This window comes from Panthera onca, chromosome B1, assembly GCF_046562875.1.
Source record: "Panthera onca isolate mPanOnc1 chromosome B1, mPanOnc1 haplotype 2, whole genome shotgun sequence".
NCBI lineage: Eukaryota > Metazoa > Chordata > Mammalia > Carnivora > Felidae > Panthera > Panthera onca.
This window is the reverse complement of record NC_138342.1, coordinates 103,442,903-103,459,939: the sequence shown is the minus strand read 5'-3', so window position 1 is coordinate 103,459,939 and position 17,037 is coordinate 103,442,903. Positions and strand designations below refer to the sequence as shown.

The 17,037-nt window shown below is 38.7% G+C and overlaps 1 long non-coding RNA gene and 1 pseudogene across 2 annotated transcripts in view; both read right to left on the bottom strand.

The window, feature by feature from the left end:
• The window catches only part of LOC132692128 (uncharacterized), a 95,322-nt gene that overhangs the window by 67,117 nt on the left and 11,168 nt on the right, over window positions 1-17,037 (bottom strand). The gene's annotated exons all lie outside the window — the stretch shown is intronic.
• On the bottom strand, window positions 3,233-3,960 carry LOC132692126 (large ribosomal subunit protein uL16m pseudogene; annotated as a pseudogene).

Below are 17,037 nucleotides of genomic sequence, written 5' to 3'. Positions count from 1 at the left end.
AGGACTGGAGTGGCTGGCTCACTGAAGGATAAGAAAGTAAGACTTGTCTGGATCCCCTTCCTGGAACTGGGCTTTGGGCTTTGAAAAGAGAGGTGAACTTACAACTTAGCTCTGCCAATTCTGCCAATTCTAGAATTATTAAACTACTTTTACTGCAGCTTGAAAAATTTTTGCCTGTGTATACAAATGTGATATCTTTGAGGAAAGAGTGTTTGATATTTATATTTCAATACTTTTTTTGCATATAATAAAAGTAACTAAAGCTCATTGCAAAAAAATTAGAGAACTACAGAGAAGCCTAAAAAATATATGAAAGATCAGTCCATGTTAATCATCTTGGAGGATCTTTCTTAATTTCTTAGTATGTGTATAAGTATGTATATTTTTTAAAAACAGAAATAGGATGAGCTTGTTTCTAGTGTTGTTATTTTCACTTGATGATATATTATGGATACCTAACAACATAGGAATACATAATCAACTGCACTGCAATCCACCGAAAGGATATACTGTAAATTACTTAATACTACTGTAAATAAGACTTATATGAAACCACTATTATAAAAAATTATTTTTTTTTTATTATAGTATCCACCCCCTTTTATCTCTTCTTCTTCTGGGACATGAAAAGATGCTCAACATCACTCATCATGAGGGAAATACAAATCAAAACTACAATGAGATATCACATTACACCTGTATTACAGTATTATAAAAAATACTCCAATGAAAATCTGAATACACATCTTTGAGCTTTTGTATTACTGCCTTTATTTACATTTCCAAAATGGGAATTATCAGGTTAAGATAAACATTTTTATTTTGATACATACTGACAAACTCCTCTAGAAAAGTGGTATTTCATCAACAGTATAGGAAAGTTATCCACATTCTAACACTGGATATAACCATTATTTTTAGCCTTTGTCAAACAGATAAAAAAAATAAAATAAAAAATGACTTCTCATTAGTTAGCATATAGTGCAACAATGATTTCAGGAGTCGATTCCTTAGTGTCCCTTACCCATTTAGTCCATCCCCCCTCCCACAACCCCTCCAGTAACCCTCAGTTTGTTCTCCATATTTATGAGTCTCTTTTGTTTTGTGCCCCTCCTTGTTTTTATATTATTTTTCTTTCCCTTCCCTTATGTTCATCTGTTTTGTCTCTTAAAGTCCTCATGTGAGTGAAATGACTTCTCATTTTAACTTATTTTTTTCCTGAGGTAATTTTCAAATTCTATTTAATGTAAATATAATGTACTTTTAAAAATCAACAGATATAAATTGTTTTATATATTTGAGTTGTTTCAAGTTGGGGGCATAAATATTTACAATTGTTATGTCTCCTTGGTGGATAGTCCCCTTTATTATGATATAATGCCTTTCTTCATCTCTTGTTGCAGTCTTTGGTTTAATATCTTGTTTGTCTGATATTGCTACTTTGGCTTTCTTTTGACATTCATTTGCATGATAGATGGTTCTCCATTCTCTCACTTTCAATCTGCGGGTTTCTTTAGGTCTAAAATGAGTCTCTTGCAGGTAGCATATAGATGGGTCTTGTGTTTTGTTTTGTTTTTTTTTTTTAATCCATCTGATACCCTATGTCTTTTGATTGGAGCATTTAGTCCATTTACATTCAGAGTAATTATTGATAGATATGTATTTAGTGCCATCTTATTACTTGTTTTGTCATTATTTCTGGAGATTTTCTCTGTTCCTTTCTAGTTTTTGTTGCTTTTGGTCTTTCCTTTCCACTCAAAGAGTCCCCTTTAATATTTCTTGCAGGGCTGGCTAAGTGGTCACAAACTCCTTTAGTTTTTATTTGGGAAATTCTTTATCTCTCCTATTCTGAATGATAGCCTTCCTGGACAGAGTATTCTTGGCTGCAGATTTTTTCCATTCAGCACATTGAATTCAAGCCCTTCTGGCTTGCCATTTTTCTATGGAGATATTGCTGCTAGCCCTATTGGTCTTCCCTTGTAAGTTAGGGACTTCTTTTATCTAGCTGCTTTTAGGATTTTTTCTTTATCACTATATTTTGAAAATTTACCTACAACATGTCTTGGGTAGCCTGCTTTTGTTGATTTTGATGAGAGTTCTCTGTACCTCCTGGATTTGGGTGTCTGTTTCTTTCTCTAGATTAGGGAACTTTTCAGCTATAATTTCCTCAAATAAACCTTCCACCCCCTTTTATCTCTTCTTCTTCTGGGACATGAAAAGATGCTCAACATCACTCATCATGAGGGAAATACAAATCAAAACTACAATGAGATATCACATTACACCTGTCAGAATGGCTAAAATTAACAACACACAAAAAAAACCAACAGGTGTTGGTGAGGATATGGAGAAAGGGGAACCTTCTTATACTGTTGGTGGGGATGCAAACTGGTACAGCCACTCTGGAAAACAGTATGGAGTTTCCTCCAAAAGTTAAAAACAGAACTATCCTATGATCCAGCAATTGCACTAGTGAGTGTTTACCCAAAGGATACAAAAATACTGATTCAAAGGGATACATGCACCCCAATATTTATAGCAGCATTATCAACAATAGTCAAATTATGCAAAAAGCCCAAATGTCCATTGACTGATGAATGGATAAAGAAGATGTGACACGCATGCACGCGCGCACACACACACACACACACACACACACACACACTGGAATATTATTCAGCCATCAAAAAGAATGAAATCTTGCCATTTTTAATGATGTGGATGGAGCTAGTGAGTATTATGCTAAATGAGATAAATTAGTCAGGGAAAGATAAATATGACTTCACTCATATGTAGAATTTGAGAAACAAAGCAGATGAACATAGGGGGAAAGAGAGAGGCAAATCAGAAAACAGACTCTTAACTATAGACAACAAACCAAGGGTTGCTGGAGGGGAGGTGGGCAGGGGGGATGGGTTAAATAGGTGATGGGGATTAAGGAGTACACTTGCGATGAGCACTGTGTATTGTATGAAAGTGGCGAATCACTAAATTCTATACCTGAAACGAATATTACACTGCATGTTAATGAACTGGAACTTAAATAAAAACTTGAAAAAGATATAAAAAAATCCACATATGTTGTACAAATTTTCAGAAATCATTTACTCATATATTGCACCTTGGTTAGACATTAGAGCTACCCAAAGACTTTAAGGGTAGGCTGAGGGCATTAAAGATGTAGATTCTTTCTCTCTCAGTAGCCTTCGTACATTTATTTCTCACATTCTCACTACACATGTTCAGGCATATAGGACTTGCCCCAGAACTGTGCCTTCTGGGTCAAGTTATAGGGGCTCAGGACTTTCCATATCCTCAGCACATTGGCAGTGGCTATACGCTCAAAGGTCCAGGGGTTTTAGTTGTTCTGTTCTCATTCCTCTTGATCTTTCCACATCTTCTCTAGAGTCACACACTCATGGCCTTTGCTCAGAAGGGAAACTTGTGGGCACCTGGTCAAGTAAGCCTTGTACCTCTTGAATTCACAATTCCCACCCATCTCTATTATGGGCCAGTCATGTAATGATCAATGGCACCTTTGGCTCCCATGTGTGTCATACCCTTGCAGGTGATGGGCTGAAAAGGGGCTATACTCTTCATAAGGCAAATATGTTCTTGGGGTCCACAGAGCAGTACATTGTCAGGTGCATCATTTCAAAATGGCTCCAATGGAGGTGACCACCACCCAGTGCCAAGATTGCACAACTGCCTTCTATGAACTCAGTAGCTTCAGTAGAAGGTCCTCATATGTCACTTTTAAGTTCTCCTCTCACTTTTGGCACACACAGATGTTGCCCTTTCAACAAATTTAAGCTTGGGCTTTTCAAGAATGGAAACATCCTCAAGAGTTGGCACCAGGAGCAACATCCATAGTCCAGCACTGGCAGGTGGGGCTGCCCAAGAATCTGACAGCAGCACTCACAGGAGTGGCCCACTGGCTCGAGCCAGCAGCTGCCACATGGTCACCTGCATCTAGCAGCACCGGGCTCCCCATAGTGACTCTAAACTTACATATTTTTAATTGTTAGTGAATCACACACATTTAAGGTGTTTATTGACCATTTAGAATTCTCTTCTGTGAATTTCTAGATCATGTCCTTATCATATTTTCCTATTAGTTTGTAAGAGCATGTATTCATCTTTGCATATCTTATGCCTAGTATAGAACTTGGCACATAGTAGTTATTCAACAAATATTTGTTGAATGTCTAATTCAATATCTAATATTTAATATCCCTACTTGGCTGCAAAAATATGTTTATCCCCAGAGGACACAGGCCAGTGGTTCTAAGTTTGAATCCTGATTGCCAAGATTTTACACCTAACTTTGAGAAAGTCAGATTATTGGAATCTGAAAATACTGACCATAGTCAGAACCCCAGGGGCCCTGACACCATGTATCCTGAAGTCTAATACTTGAGAGAAAATACCTCCTATATAAAAATTTTCTAAAGAATAGACCAGGAAGAAGAGCTGGAGCCATTCACCTGGTATCATGGAGAGGTACCACATGGTTGGTTTGTACCCAAATCTTCCTCTTTCTTCATCTGCCAGGAGCCCAAAAGCCTTCATTACTAAAGCAGTCACCATACCTTAACAAGTCTTGGAGTAACTAAGAACTCCATAGGGTACCTGAATAGCTCAGTTGGTTAAATGTTCTACTCTTGGTTTTGGCTCAGGTCATGATCACATGGTTTGTGGGATCGAGCCCCATGTCAGGCTCTAAGATGACAGGGCAGAGCCTGCTCGGGATTCTCTCTCTCCTTCTCTCTCTGCCTTTCCCCTGCTTGTTTTCTCTCTGACCTGAGGCAAAATCAAGTCAGACGCTTAACTGACTAAGCCATCCAGGCACCCCAATGATCAGGACATTTTTATGATATAAGAGTTTTCCACTAATAGAACCCAACCTTATAAATTGTGCCTTTAGGAAAGAGTGTCATGTGTCTGTTACACAGGATGTCATTGGGAATCATTTGAACCATCATTCAAGAGATAGCAGGCCCTCTAAGAAAAAATCCCGTAGCATTTTTTTTTGTCTACCTTGATATACTGTTAAGTTTTCGTAAGAATTATCACATTAATTTCCTCACATTAACTTGTGAGAAAGAGAAAAGAAAAAAAAAACCCTATATATAGTTTGTAGTTCTATGGGGCCATTAATTAGAAGATACACCAAGTATTTAGTAACAGCTTTTTGGGATATATATATATATATATATATATATATATATATATAAATAAACACTACCATATTAAATGTACACATTTAAAAATGTTTCCAGAGTTCAGAAACTCAAAGAAATACATTTTTTGTTTGTTATTTTAGCATCAGGGAACCATGATGGCACTAGCCCCCTTTTACAAGAGAAAACAGAAGTCGAATTCCTTACCTGAAGAGTCAAGATTGTGAGTGAACATTTCCTTGGTTTAGTGCTTATTATATGGCAGGTTTGCTGGAGCAAAGGGAGTAAGAAAAGAGTCTGAAGTTTGAGGTTAAGTCAGCCAGAGGGGAGAAGGTCTTGGCAGGAAAGGAGGGCGAGCTGAGAATTTGGGCCTCAAGCTAGAATTTGGAGCTCTGTCCAGGTGTGATTTTGCTTTTAGCCACCTGGTTTCTGACCATGGATTACAGATTCTATTCCAAACATTCCAAGCTGTAAGCACAATCTGTCTTGACTCTTTATTCTCTTTTATCATTCTGTTCCCCTTCCCAGCACTCTGCCCCACCTTCCGATACCAGTCATTTCCTCTGATCCTACCAGATATACCCACCAGAATGTTTGTATTCTAAGAGATCGAAAACACTCTTGACTCAAAGAAATAAATATTCAGTGGTACAACTGAGGAGATAAGATAAATAGTGGGAAAGACATTTTTGGCTAGGTACTCAAATTTATATGTCTATATGTGCCCTCAGAGTTGTAACTAAAAATGTACAGTTTGTGACCTTGGTGTTTTCCTTAACAAATGTGGCAGTTTGTCCTTGGGTGGTGATTGGATGGCTTGTTTAATGGCACTGTGGCAGAAGGCAAGGCTGAAATACTGTGTAACTTTGCTTCTCTCACAAGGGTTTGCAATGCCCATTTTAGCTTTGAAATCTTGCAGCCATTGGCCTCTGCCCTTAAATAGCCAAGCCAAGCCAGGCAATCCGGAACACAGTGGCTTAAGACGTCAGGCTAGCTTCAGAGTGCTCTGCATTTTCCTCCTGGGGGGGCCTCATGTTGCAGTCTGAGCATCAGTCAGCATGCAAGCATGTATGACATATCCAGGGGTGTGGAGTTGCCCCTGTGATAAGGAAGAACTCAATAGAAACGTGATTTTCCCTGTTGAAAATTCTGCCCTGATCTATTGCCCAACTTCCTCTCCTCTCACCCTAGTGTTTCAAGAGAACAGAGACTCTGTCTGATAAAGTTCTTTCTTTGCCCACATGAAAGGGGTATGAAGCAATTGCAAGCTTGCTAAAGAGTTGTTGTCTGTGGAGACAACCACAGCTTCGGTTTTTGGGCCGCCAGCCCCTATGGCTGCCTCTCTTCCTACCATCCATTTGAGCAGGAGCAGTAGTTTGTGCCAACTCCAGAAACTTCAAGCATGTCATTTCTGAAACCACAACAAGTCTCTTAAGCTTCCTGAACAAAGTGCTCGGAGTGGAAAGCCCTGAAGTTCTTTTGGGCCTCCTAAAGCCACAAAGCTGATTACTGAACAAAGCCCAGAGCATCTGAGCACATGGGTGCCTTTCTTGGAGCTCATCTCAGAACATGAAAAACAGTTATTGAGTAGTGACTGGGGAAGAAGTGGGGGTGGGGGCGGGGGGTGGGGGTGGGGAGTCTGCCCTCTCTGCTCAGAGCAGTAACACCATCTAGACAGTCTGTACCAGTGATGGTTTACAACTTTGTCAAGCATAAGGACCTACTTGTAATACCAAGTTTTAACATTTGTATTGTTAGCAGAATCTGATTAAGAAAATATATAATAACCAAAAGCTAGTGTGAATTCAGTAGTTATTTTACATAGATTTGTATTTTACCAGTTATAGTCATCATATTTTTTGAAAAATATTGGTACACTTGCACAAAAGATTATTTTTTCACTCCTGAAATTATGCATCTAGTCTAGATTCATGGACACTTTGCAATAACTCCATGGCCCACTAGGGGTCCCACCAGAGGTTAGGAATCACTGACAAATGGGAACTATTCATCACCTCTAGTACTAAACGAGATATAGTGACAGGTCTGCAAGCTCCCATGGAAGAGAATCAACTATGCATTTGGATCTTTCAATTTGGTGTTTATTTATGAGTCTAGAATTTCTAGGATAAACTCCTCTTCCAATTTTATTCCAGGAACTATGTATGTGAAAACATTTCAAATTTTGCCTCAGCTTTATTAAAATGTAATTGACATATAACATTGTGGGAGTTTATGGTATACAACATGTTGATTTGATATATTTATATGTTGAAAAATGATTAACACCACAGTATTAGCCAATACCTCCATCCAGTTACAGAAATTATGTATCTCTGAAGGACAGTTGTATTGTCTCCTTTCATGCAGTGCAAACTATATTAGTTCCTGTATTTCTAGTTTTTCCTTAGCTAGGAGGAAATTCAGAACTGAATGGAATGCTCAGTTGTGACAATCACCTGTGCCACAGTCCCTGCACTTTCTGTATTCCTCAGCATTGTTTCTAGTTTTCTTTCTTTATTTCTCAAACATCTTCTAAATGTGATATTCATTATAGGCCTCCTCACCTCACTGAAATTAGATAGACATAAATTATAAACAAGCACCAAGGCCCTTCTTTGGCTTAGCCTCCAAAGTAGTAAAAAGAGTCAAATGCTCTGCATAGGGGCTTCCTCTGGGCTACTGAGCTATTCTGCCATCTCCTCTGCCAAGTGTATTTTTGAGGAGTAGTGTCATCCAATTTCCTAGGCCACATTTCTCCAAGATGATAGGGAGCACAGGGTAGTGTGGCTAAGCGTGACCTGGTATCATAACACTTACCCTGCATGGAGCTTCAAGGCAAAGCAAAGCAAAACAAAACAAGCATAATCTTGTTTGTCCTAGGGAATTCAAGAGAGCTGACCAACACAGGTGGTCAAAAGCAGCTCCTACAAGGGGCCAGGGGCTCTCTCCCCAACATCCCCACTGGCAGGATCTTCTGACCACTCTTCCAAGAAACTTCTATTTTATTTCTTATCTGACCTGTTGCCCCTGCCTGTTACAGCCTTTCATCTATTTCCTTCACTCCCAACCTGCCTCTTTATTTTTCTTTATTTTTGATGTTTATTCATTTTGAGAAGGAGCTAGTGGGAGAGAGGGGCAGAGAGAGAGGAGAGAGAATACCAAGCAGGCTCCGTGTTCAACCTGGAGCCTGACACAGGATTCAATCCCCTGACCGTGAGATTGTGACCTGAGCTGAAATCAAGAGCTTAAGCTTAACCAACAGCCAGGCACCCTGATCTGCCTCTTTCTGCCAACGGACTAAGTCATGTTACCACCAGGGGGCAGTGCAGTTAAAGAAACTGGCTCAATAGGTTTGCTGCTCTTAGACTAGAAAGTATTAGTGGTTAAAAGCATTCCATAAATTGTGCTTCAGAAATTTGTCTTTCCCCGTGATTTTTTCCCCTTTCCACTTTTAAACTTAAATTCTGGTGATATTCACACTTGTAAATCTATATTCACATCAGTGTTTTTATAAATAGGACTGTCTTGGATTCTGTCAAAATCCTCTTTACTATGAGATACCACTTAACACATGGTGCTGTGATGTGTATATCCAAATAGAGACTCAGAGGTCGTACATCCCACTTCAGCCTCCTTTGGGTGTGAAGCACAAAGTTATAATTATGAGGTATTTCTTAGCACTAAACCCCTTCAGATAGTGTTGTCACTACTGCAAAGTAAGGGGGTCTCTGAGCTTGAAAGGACGCTACTGCCCTGTGGGTAAGAAGTACTTCCACTCTGCTTGATAATTTCCCTCTTTATTATAAATAAACGCCCTTGAGATTTTGATCTCTGTGTTGTGATTCTTCTTAGTGTGAGTCAGACCCCTTAAACTGGCTTTGACAGGCTCCAGCTGCTGCCCTCAGAGGCAGTGGCCTTATTCCATTATCTCTAAGCATCTGCTATTATAATTTGGATGTAAGGTTTGCTTTGCTATGCTTTTAGGAGTTTGTCACTATAAATACAGGTACTGGCAAAGGAGGGTAAGCATTATACACACGGCCACAGCTCAGTCATTAATTCAAACTGTGACTACCATTTCATCCTTAATGAGCATCAAAGGATTACTAGGCATTTTCCAGAAAAAAGAGATAAAAAATAGGTCTGCAATTTCTTCTTTAGATCAGAAGAAAGCACCAGTCGCTAACAAGGAATGTGGCCTTTGTTCCTTAGAAAGAAACCTGAACTGACCAAGAGACTTAGGATTTCACTAAGTGGTTCCAGAAAAGTGTTGAGAAATATTTGAAAATGGAAACAAGAATGAGTTGATATTCAGGTATGGTGAGATTTTCCAAATATCTTACATTGGTATATAAAAATTCACTAAGATTGAAAGAACTAGCCTTGTGGTTATTATTTCACAATGTATACAAATATCATTATGCTGCACACCTGAATCTAATATAATGGTATTGGTCAATTATATCTCAATTTTCATTTTATTTTTTTAAATGTGTATTTATTTATTTTGAGAGAGAAAGAGAGCAAGAGAACACACACACAGACGGGGGTGGGGGGAGGTGCACAGAGAGAGAGAGAAAGAATGCCATGCGGGCTCCATACTGTCAGCACAGAGCCTGATGCAATGAGGGGCTCAAACTCACAAACTGTGAGATCATGACCTAAGCCAAAATCAAGAGTCAGATGCTCAAATGACTGAGCCACCCAGGCAACCCTGTATCTCAATTTTTTTTAAGTTGAACTTCCTTAAAAAATACTGAAAAGAAAAGATCAAACTGCTGGGTAATTTAAGGCAGATAGGAGGAAGCAAGCATCTTTCTTCCAGTTTCTGTAGGAGGAGAGGAACCTAGCTTAGATGGGTGCCTTATTCCAAGATACAGCACTACCTGCTGTCATAAAGATGAGAAGTTATATTTTTCTTCCGATAGTCAGTTAAGTAACACAGGTGGTCACTCTAATTACCAGGCAAAGTTAGGATAAACTATGTGTGACAAATGGTACTATCAAACTGTCTTGAGGACTACTTATTGTTCATGTTGAAGACATGCATGTAACTGGGGGTGAGATTTCTTTCTGTCTATGCAATCTTTTGCATACTGCCTGTGATGTGCATTTAGGTTTAATGCTTCTTCAATAATAAAATGGTTTTCTTTCCCTAAAAGAAAAGAAAAAATACAAAAGGAAGGGAAATTTATAAAGGAAGTGTACTGAATATGGGCACTGCATTTGTATAGCCACCCTATGAGGTGGGTATCATCATCATCATCATCATCATCATCATCATCACTCTTGCATAAAGGAGAAAAATGAGTGAGGGAAGGTAAATAATTTTCTCAGAGTTTCCCTGTGAAAGACATTGGATTCTAATCAACCCATGTTCTGAATTGCTACCATGATTTATGACTCGAGTTTGCATTCTTAACCATGTCCTCTCTCCAGAAGAGTACGTAAATCTAGAACAAATTAAGGAAAGACAGGACAGAGGCTCAAGGGAGGTGGTTCTGGATCTAGCTTCTCAGCATTCCTGACGTACTGATAAATGAGTGTAATTTATTTTAGTTTCTCTGGTAATAAATATCTGTTACTTTATTCCAGTACTATGTGCTTGAGGGTCTTTTAGCGCAGACATGGCATTACTTCTCAAGTGAATCAGACTTCAGCACTGAGAAAGCATTCAGTAGATCATTCAGTTTTATGAACAAAACTTGAGAGGAATGATATCTATAAACTGTATGATAGCAAGTTCTCCTCTGGGAACTAAGATAAATAACATACACCTACATCACTTCAGTCAAAATTATGTAAATAAAACTGCATACATTATGGAAGAAAGCAAGCATACTAATTAGTGAGAAGGGAAATCAAGCATCTCTATTTAGTGAGGGGGAAATATTTATTAAAGGAATTCATGTCATAAACAACTGTAGTCGTTCAGAATTGGTATCACATATAACTGTAGGGGCATCTGGGTGGCTCAGTTGGTTAAGCCTCCAACTTTGGCTCAGGTCATGATCTTGGCAGTTTATGAGTTCGAGCCCCATGTTGGGCTCTGTGCTGACAGCTCAGAGCCTGGAACCTGCTTCAGATTCTCTCTCTCTCTCTCTCTCTCTCTCTCTTGCTGCCCCTCCCCGGCTCATACTGTCTCTTTAAAAACTAAATTAACGTTGAAACAATTATAAAAAAGAATAACTGTAGATACACACAATGAAGGGAATTTTAATTAATCTTGATAATGTATAGCGGTTAAGGAAACCACAAAAGACAGAATAGGGTAGTTGTAGTTTATATTAACTGGATGATAATGGCCACACATTATTTTACAAGGGTAAAATTTCAATTTAACTAGAATAGAGTGAACCTAGTATCACATTAATGACTCAGAATTATCAACATGAATATGGACATGTGGAACTGTCTTGATGCATTTCGATACTCTTAAATTTTTGTCTCTGATTCGTAAATTCTTTTACTTTCTCTTGTTGCTGCCAGGTTGTAGTGATGTGCCCATCTCGAGTAGTTACTACCTGTGGTAGATGCATTGTGTGAAGGCTGCCTAGCTGCCTGTGGTCACCTTAACTCCTCTCTGATATACAGGAGCAGGTTCCTAGAAGAAGCAAAGTTTGCTTATAATACCTGGTGCCTGTTAACAGTTGACTACATGAAGGGCAGACTTCCAAGTAGGCTAATCAGTGGTCTCTCCCAGGTAATGTGGAGTCTGGAACCCTAGTGAGTGTTAAATTCTCCGTGAGTCTGTAATTGTAATACATGAACTTGGGAGCTATGAGAAGCTGTTATCTAAGCCCATTATATGGCCTGTCCTCTAAGTCCTATGTAAAGTATATGCTTAATGAGAAGGAGAAACAAGAGGCAATGAAAAGTATGCAGGATTCACAATGATCTTCTTGTTACCAATTCCATTCCTTCTTGAGGTCCAGAACATTTCTGTCCTTAGGTTCTATAAGATATTACCATATTTTGAGAACAGATGGTGCTTCTCATCATCCAATCTTTATTTCCTCCTTCCTAACAACTTCCCAAATTTCCAGTCATATGTTTTGGGTAGAATTGATCCTAAACTTTGGTTTCAGAGTAGACCCAGACTGAAATTAATTAGAGCACCCCATTTTCCTGTATAGAGTTATTGATGAAGAAGTGTAGAACATGACCTCATCAGTTCTGATTGAGCTATTAAGAGAATTTTCTGGGAGCTTTTAAGAAAACAGTTTCCTCTCTCATTCTTAGGAGTTAGCAAAAAAGATGCCCAGTGGACATAAATGAGGAGATATTTAAGTGTCAGGTGCTTTTGATAAGACTCCTTACAACAGTAAGGAAAGTCATATTTAAGATAAAGTCAAAACCATGCAAGGAAAAAGAAAAGAAACTAGGTCCTTTGTGAGAACCTGGGCCAAACTTTGCCTGAAGCCTCTAGACATGTCACTTACATGGACAGTACATTTTCTTTATTTTAAAAATCTATTCGAGTTAGATTTTTGGTTGCTTATAACTAATAGCATCCCAATTGATAAGCACTTTAAGTTATTTGCGACAAAAGAACAATAACTTTAATGACTTAATCTGAGTAGTATAAGACAGAGCCAGAGTAATTAGGCACTGAGGAATGACCCAAGGGAATCTCCTACTAAATAAAGTACTCACACTGTATGTGTGTTTTTAAATACAATTTTTACTTGTTCTGAGGCCTTTTAAGGGTTATTTCTTGATTTTTAAAAACTTTCTCAAGAAGCTAGACCCCCAAATAAAGGAATTCAGGTAAGTCCCAGCATATTTTACTGACAGAAGAGACTTTAGAAAGATGAACTAATTCAACCTCTTCCTTTTATATGTAACCTATAAAAATTACTGCACACCTTCAAACACAAGAATAGAATGTTTTCTGTTGCCTTGAAATTTCAGCTAAAATACAAAGCTGAAGATAATGGGTAATTCCTCTACATTCTATAATCACTGGATATATCCCAGCATGACTTGCTGAGAACTATCCGACCTAGTCCTGTGACCTTCACCCCCAACACACTGTGTAAAATCAAACTAACAATTCCTGGGAAAAGAAATATTTGCATAGAATTCATAGTAGAGAAGGCATTTCCCCTACCCTCCATGTGAGGAAAGATACAAGTTACATGTCCCCTAAGTTCATTTGGGAGTCTCAAGAGAAGTACTCCTGGAGACTAGGGTTATCTGCCAGAACAGGGGCTGACCTCGCATCTCTTGGTTCATCATTTGCCACATGCTTCCACCAGCAGAATGTTCACAGATAAGCTTTGGGGTCAAACTCATGTGTGCTCCCATGGGCTTCAGGGCACATGTGAATAAGAAACCAGAGTAGCCCAAGAAGGCAAGGTAAGGGGAGAGGACAGCAGTAGGACTGGGCAGAACAAAGACACCAAATGTTCCCCGGGCCAGTTCTGGGAGAACGGGTGGTAGAGTGGCCACATGGGAGCCACTCCTAAAGGGCTTCAACCCCAAAGGCTGTCCACTGGGGTAAGGGAATCCTGGCAGAACAAGGCCATGGTGGGTTATCACTAGGGATAAAAGCTGATGGGGTATCGCAAGAGATCATTTGGAGAAGAAATCACCTAGGTCAAGAACCAGGGCAAATGGAGATCTCTGGGAATTCACCAATGTGTGCCATGAAAGTCAGCATTTGAATCCCCAGTGTGAGACAGTAAGGTCAACAGCACCAACTAGTTAAAGCATCACACTTTACTTCTTGTGTCTATTCTGCCCCTGGTTCTAAAGGAGCCAAGGATAGAAGAATTGTGTGCTTGCGGGGGGAGAGAGAAAAGACAGTGAAAGAGCAGAGTATCCCACTCCCTCTTTTTCCCAATGACTGGTTTAAAGCCATGAGCCCATTCTACGATGGAGGGTAGGAGAAGCTTTAATTGGATGAAAGATTTACATTTTGATGCTAGATTAAGTTGTCTCTATTAGCTGAAAATAGGAATTGTTCTAATACTCCAGAATGACTGGAAAAGATTAGAATCTGTCTTACATATTATCCAGATTTTGGAGATACAGAGCTGATACAGTATTTGGGAGAAGGGATAGGAGAAGAATAATGCTGTTCTGCCTGCTAAATAAATCTGTAATGGTAGTATTATTAATACAAACCAATATACAGCAACATTATATATTTTGAGACAAATAAGAGCACATCAATAATGAGGAACATTGTCATTAAGATGGATATAAATTTCCTGTCTCAGAATAAAGACACTGAAAATGAAATAAAAAAATCCAGTACTATTGTATAATTCAGAATCCATTAGAAATCACTACCATTAACTTCTTTAGAGAGTTTTATTTTTTATTAAAAATTTTCTTAAGTGTTTTTTTTTTTTATTTTAGAGAGAGAGTGCAAGTGAGGGAGATGGGCAGAGAGAGAGAGAGAGGGAGAATCCCAAGCAGGCTCCATGCTCAGCGAGGAGCTTGATGTGTGGCTTGATCCCATGACCCTGGATCATAACCTGAGCCAAAATCAAGTCAGACACTCAACCAACTAAGTCACCCATGCATCCCAACTTCTTTAGAGACTTTTAAATTTCATTTTGCACACAGAGTTTTTTTGCTGTCTCTTTGCTACTATCCATTTTATAGTATCATTATTGTCAAACTTAAACATGAAATACAATTAATGAAGTTTTGTGGCTCAGATTAGCCTCAGTTGAAAGAGAATTAAGAGATGTATCATAAAGTCTTTTAAAATAGAAAATTATAAGCTCTGGGTTTTTTGAAATCCTAAATAAATGATGTATACTCCATTATCATTAATAAATAGATTTGCTTTCCTCATAAGTTTAAGGTACTTACAAAGAAATATAATCATTTATTCTTCAGCATTTAATACTTGATCCCCTTCCATCTTCCTTCCTCCTTGGTTTCATGATACACCCGGTGCTAATCTTCCTCTTACTTTTCTGATTTTTCCTGCTTTGTCTTTTTCTTTAGCACTTCTTTTATTTTTTTACATAAGTTAGATTTTGTTCTATGTTTGCATTAGTTAGTTAGATTAGTTACATTTACATTAGTTAGATCATGTTTGCATTAGTTACATTATGTTCAGTTGAAAGTAACAAAGACCCACCTATAGTGGTTTAAACAAACAAGGATTTATTTTCTCCAATAAGAGAAAACCTAGTTACAGAATATCCAGATCTGGTATGTAACAGCCTCAGGAAGTCAACAGGAATTCCGATGTTTCTACTGTTTGGTCCACAACAACGAACTTTCCCAAGGCCATCTCATGACCAACATGATTTCTAGTGTCAGCCATGACCTTTGCATTCTGAGCAACAGGAAGGAGAAATGGGGAAAGAGGATGTGCTCTGTTCTTAAAGTCCCATACAACACTTATGACTAACAAATAATTGGCTGGAACTTAACCATGTGACCAACAGCTCAATGGTTAGCTAAGAAATGTAGTCTTTTATTTCAGGAGCTGATGCGCGCTCAGCTAAAAGTTTGCCTTCTCTTACCAAGGAAGAGAGAGGAGTGGATGTTAGGTACATAGCTAGCAGTCTCATCAAACCTTCTTTTATCTCACTGTATATTCTACACTGGTAATCTTACCTAGTCTCACTGTTGCATGGATTTTGTCTCTCAAATCTCCTCCAGTCTCAATTGCTCTTCAGCTTTCCATTTCCCATTTACATATTCCTAGTTGATTTTTCCATTCAGAGCTTTCTCTAGATTCTATTCAGACTTATCTCAAATTCAATATAAGTAGAACCAAATATGTAATCATCTTACCAAATCCCCAAATCAGCTTCCACATGGTGCTCTACACTCACATAACCAGTTCACAGCACATAAGACAGCTTCCCAAGCCCTGTCAGCATTTACTGCCTTAGGGCTAAACAGCTTGCTGCAACCTGTATCATGTTACACATCACAATTTACTTCTGATCTTAGGTGATTCCAATAACCATTTTGAAAAACACATTTCAGGGTTGTTTTTTAAAAAAAAATTTCTGCATTTAGCAATGCCTCCCAAAGATGCAGGACTAATCTCTTTACATGACTCGACGTTATAAAGTAAAATAAGCATCAATGCTAGAAAAGATGCAAAACAGGAGACTGGAAATATGGTTTTGCAGCCAGTTTTGGATTTCTACCAATTTGTCTTTTCAGCCAAATTGTTTTTAACCCAATCATCTGGCATGTGCCACATGGCTTTGTTGGTGGAATGATGGTCCGGTGGGGGTGTTTTTCTTTTGCCAAGTTAAGACAAATTAGAAGCTACCAGCTCAGAGAGTTTCTGTCCATATAAGATTTCTTTCTACCAGAACTTGGTGTGCAAATAAGCCAAGAAACAACAGCAGCTTCTATATGGCAAACAGAAATGTGGGGGAGGAGAGAATGATACTTCACATAGGAGGAAGATAAATCTCAATATGTTTGGGGAAGAGAAGGGAGAAGAAAAAAAGGAAAGTGCACAAACCTGCTTCTGGTTGTCAGAAGACTCTGGGATTAGAAGTAGAGGCTTTAGAAGGCAATGTTAATGCCCTTTTATGACTACTAAGGAGACACAGGCTGCATGAGTAAAATAATGTACCAGATAGCCTTTGTCCATCCTTCTACTGAAATTGACATCTGAGGTCACTGATGTTGAAGGCCCTTGTCTTTATCCACCCTACTTAAGCTCTCCACAGCACAGCATCAAGCGCTATAAATTGCACTGCTCTTCCCTCGGTTTCAAGAATCGAGAAACACTTCCATCTGATTCTTCTCCTACCTATGTAGCCAATCCTTCTCAATCTCATTGCTGGTTCCTATTTCTTAATCCTTTTATTAGTCCTGCTGCTTCTTGGGATTAATCTTCCACTGTCTT